The sequence below is a fragment of the Glycine max genome, chromosome 1 (assembly GCF_000004515.6).
Source record: "Glycine max cultivar Williams 82 chromosome 1, Glycine_max_v4.0, whole genome shotgun sequence".
Lineage (NCBI taxonomy): Eukaryota > Viridiplantae > Streptophyta > Magnoliopsida > Fabales > Fabaceae > Glycine > Glycine max.
Window position 1 is genome coordinate 19850180 of NC_016088.4, and position 5202 is coordinate 19855381.

Here is a 5202-nt window from a genome sequence, read left to right on the forward strand (position 1 = left end):
AAAAAAGAGTGGAAGAAATAAGTCAAGATGAAAGAGAGAAATTAAGAGAGGAAGGAAGAAGAAAAATAATGAAAGAAATGAAAAGAGAAAAACATGCCTCCTCTATTAGTCATGACTCTTCCAAGAGTTTAAATGAAGAACTTAGTGACTATTATAGAGGGCGGCATAGTTCACATACTAAACATCACTCCCAAAGAAGAGAAAAGGATAGAAGGCCGCAAGAGGTTAACATTAGCCCCCCATATTTCCAAGGAAAAGATAATGTTGAGGCCTACTTAGATTGGGAGATGATGGTTGAACAACTCTTTGCTTTCCATCATATTAGCGAAGAGAGAAAAGTTCCATTGGCTATCCTTAGCTTTCAAGGGTATGCCCTCTATTGGTGGACTTCCCTTGTTAGGGAACAAAGGATTCGTGGGGATCCTCCAGTAGAGTATTGGCATGATCTTAAGAGTGCCCTTAGGAAGACACACATTCCCTCCTACTATGAAAGGGAGCTTATGGACAAGCTCCAAAGGTTTAGACAAGGGAGTATGAGTTTTAAAGAATATAGACAACAAATGGAACTACTCTTTTTAAGAGCTGGACTTAGGGAGGAGGAAAGAACAAGCATAGCTAGGTTCCTTAGTGGGCTTAATATGGAAGTGAGGGACAAGGTTGAACTCCTTCCATATAGGGACCTAGATGAGCTAGTCCAACTTTGTATAAGAGTGGAGCAACAACTTAAAAGAAAGCCTTCTTCAAAATCTTATGGCTTTCACTCTTATCCAAGGAAGGACCAAGCCCAAGGAATTTTGGGGGCTGAACCTTCAAAATCCAAGGAAGATAAGGGTAAGACCATAGAGAAATACACCCCTAAGACTAGTTCCTAAGAAAGGACTAGCAACACTAAAGGCTTCAAATGTCTTGGGAGAGGTCACATTGCCTCTCAATGCCCCACAAAGAAAACCATGATTATGAGGGATCAAGACATTTATAGTAGTCAAGAGGAGACTACTTGTTGCCCTTCCTCTAGTGGAAGTTAAGATGAAGTAAGAGGTGAAGAGTCTAATGAGGAAGTCTACCCCCATGAAGAAGGTGACCTCTTAATGGTTAGAAGGCTCCTTGGAGGTCAATCTTGTGATCTATCTCAATCCCAAAGAGAGAACAGGGCATATAAGGATGAATTTAATTGTGATATAGTTCCCATGGAGGCAGGGCATATTTTTTTAAGAAGGCCATGGCAATTTGATAGGAAGATCATTTATAATGGCCTAACTAATGAGATTACCCTCACCCATCTTGGCACTAAATTTGTGTTACATCCTCAAACACCTTCACAGGTGGCCAAAGATCAACTAACTATGAAAGATAAGAGGGATGAGGAAGAAAAAGAAGGATAGTAAGGCCTTGTCTTCAAAAGCCAAGGGGAAGGAAAAAGAGGAAAAGGATTCCTCCAAGAAGATTGTTAAGAATGAAAATCATTTTGCAACAAAAGGTGATATCAAAAGATCGCTCCTTTTTAAAAAATATTTTTACCTTCTCCTATCAAGGGAAACATCCCTTGGCACTGCCATACCTCTTGAGCTTGAGGTTATTCCTCAAGTAAAGGAGTTGTTGGATAAGGGTTTGGTTCATAAGAGCTTAACTCATTGTGCTTTGTTGGTGCCCAAAATAGGTATTATGAGGCACCAAATCCCTATGATAGGTGGTATGATGAATGTTGGATCAAGTGGCCTCAGAATAATTAAGAAGGAGGGGTTGAATTAATTATTCCTAAACCTTTACTAATTAAAAATTTACAATTCTAAGGCTTTTACTATGTTGTTAAGTGAATAAAGAGTAGAAGAGAAACTTAACCAAAAGTTAAAGCGGAAATTAAAAGAGTAGGGAAGAAGAAGACAAACACCCAAGAGTTTTTATATTGGTTTGGCAACAACCCGTGCCTACATCCAATCCCCAAGCGACCTGCGGTCCTTGAGATTTCTTTTCCAACCTTGTAAAAAACCTTTTACAAGCAAAGATCCACAAGGGATGTACCCTCCCTTGTTTTCTTTGAACCTAGTGGATGTACCCTCCACTAGAACTGATCCACATGAGATGTACCCTATCTTGTTCTCAGTCAAACCCAAGTACATGTACCCTCTCTTGTACTACAAAGGATGTATCCTCCAATGTGTTAAGACAAAGATCTCAGGCAGTTAAACCTTTGAAACTTTGTGAATGGGGATACAAAAGAATTCTCAGGCGGTTAGTCCTTTGAAATCTTTTGTATATGGGAAAGGGAAGAATCAAAAGAATTCTCAGACTGTGTCGTTTTGAATTCTTTGACAAGGGAGAAGGGAGACACAAAAGAATTCAAGCGGTTAGTCCTTTGTTCTTTTGGAAAAGGGAGAAGAGAGACAAAAAAAGAATTAAGGCGGTTAGTCCTTGGCGAATTCTTTTTGGCAAAGGGAGAAGAGAATGAAAAGGATGAATAGCACAAGTTTTCAAGGTTTGGAAAACCATAAAACTTTTGGAAAGCTTTTAGCACAAGGAAGAAGAAGAAGATGTTCAAAGAGATTCAGAGGTTGTAAAGGATTGTATTGTAAAGGTTGTTCAAGATTATTTAAATGCAAAACAAAGCCTTGCTTTTATAGACTCTTCATGTCTGGTCAAGAGAACCATTAGAAGAGTTATGACTTTTAGAAAAACTTAAAACCAATTTGAAAAAGTCAAAAACCATTTGAAGAGTTACATCTTTTGATTTGTTCAGAAACTATCACTGGTAATCGATTACCAAATTAGTGTAATCGATTACACAAAGCTTTTTTGAGAAAGAATGTGACTCTTCACTTTTGAATTTGAATTTCAACGTTCAAGCACATTGGTAATCAATTATAAAAACATTGTAATCGATTACAGCTTTTTGAAATCAATTGGAACGTTGTAAATTCAGTTGAAAACTTTTTGAAAACCATTTTGCTTACTGGTAATCGATTACAACAATCTGGTAATCGATTACCAGAGAGTAAAAACTCTTTGATAAACATGTTTTAAGAAAAATCCATGTGCTACTCAGTTTTTGAAAAAACTTTTTAATAGTTATCTTGATTAATTCTTCTCTTGAATCTTGATCTTGATTCTTGGAAGCTTGAACCTTGAATCTTGATTCTTGAAATCAAATTTCCTCTTGAACCTTGAAGTGTTCTTGATTCAATCTTGAGCATCTTGAACTCATTCTTTGATTCTTGAGATCATCATCTTTGTTATCATGAAGTATTCTTGATCTTTGAGCTTTTTGTCATCACCTTTGTTATCATCAAAACTTCTTTGAATCAATCTTGATTCATCATGAAGCTTGCTTCTACAATGAATGTGGTGAGTAGTGCAACCCTCTTTTGTAAAATCACCCATGCATCCATCATCTTCATGATTCACATACATAGGGACTCATTAGGTAGGTTTATTCTTATTTTTTGTTTCAATACAAACCCAGGGTTTCATATGGGACACCTTAGGTTTGTCATACTTTTTGGTAGGAGTAATCAACATGAAAATATAAAAAAAAGGTATATTTTATTGCATTACTTTCCTTAAATTCTTAAGTGGTGATCAAGGGGTTCCCACGAAACGTAAGAGAATAAAGATCATTCTTGACTGGCCCACTCCACCAAGTATAAGGAAAATTTGGGGCTTCTATGACTTAACAAACTTTTACAAAAGGTTTGTCTCATATTTTTCTATACTTGTAGCACCACTCATTGAGTTGGTGAGGAACCATGTTCCCTCATGGGAAAATGCCCAGGAAAGGGGTTTTCAGACCTTACCCTACTCCAACATGCCAAACACCACTAAGATATATGTTATTATTCTTTTTACAGGTGTTGAGGGAAAAAGCTCCGAGTTTCAAGAACCTTTGGATTTGAGGTCAAATCCTTTTCAAGGGGGAGGGAATGATGCAATCCTACCCCCCAAGGGCATTGGATAGAAGACTCCAAGAAGATTGGACCAGAGATGCAAGAGAAAGCCCTAGAATTCTCATGGGCCTTAGGGTAGATTTTGAGCCCATGGGCTTAGTATGAGCCCACTTATCTTTGTACATATTAGATTATGATTTCATTATTTTTGGTCCTTGTATTTAGGGTTCCATAATATAGGTAGGATTCCCTAGAAATGTAGGATTTTGCAGCCCTTGTATTTTAGGGAACCTAGACTAGTTTTTGTATTAGGGATAATTTTGTAATTTCACATGCATTAAGTGAATATTTGATGTTTGTGTAGGGAAATAAATTTAATTGAATTGGGAGAAGCCCAATCCAATTAAATTTTAGAGGGTGAGGTGAGCATTTGCTTGTTACACCCATTGCCACATCATATAGTCACACTTTGTGCATGTCCTTCATGCTTTACATGCCTCATGACACCTAAGTACACTTAGTGGAGAATCTTGGACTTGATCTTGGATTAGTGGGCTGAACCATAATTGAAATTCACTAATCAGTTTTGGCTCCACAAATTCAATTTCAAATTCAAGTGAAATTTGAATAGAAATTCAAATTTCCCTCTAATTTTGTGTGACACTTAGGCTATAAATAGAGGCCATGTGTGTGCATTTTTTCAACTTTGATCATTTGAGAATTAAACTTGAAAGTTCAGACTTATTTAGAGGCACTAAATTTCGTGCTCTTCTCTTCCTCTCCCTTCATTCATTTTCTTCTACCTTTAAGCTCTTATCCATGGCTTCCAATGGTGGTGAACTTCTTCTAGACTCAACCACAACCCTTGCATTTTGTGTTGGAAAGATTGCCTCCTGCCATGGTGGAAAGGGAGAAATTTGATCATATACAGGAAAGGTTGAGGGCTATTGAAGGAGGCAGAGATTATGCCTTTGCTGACGTGGCAGAACTGTGCCTAGTCCCTGACGTCATTATCCCTCCAAAGTTCAAGGTGCCGGATTTTGATAAGTACAAGGGGACTACTTGCCCTAAGAATCACCTGAATATGTACAATAGGAAAATGGGGGCAAACTCGAAAAATGTTGCCTTCATTAGGTAGTATCAATACAATTCTGATATGGCTCCGGATAGAATGCAGCTACGAAACATGTGTGAGAAGGAGTGTGGCATCCCTAAATAATGACTGGTTTAATAATAATAAATTAAATAGCAAAAACCATGGGGATTTTTTTTTCTTTTTTTCTTTTCTCTCTCTTTTTCACAGTAATTAAATTCAGAAGGAAAA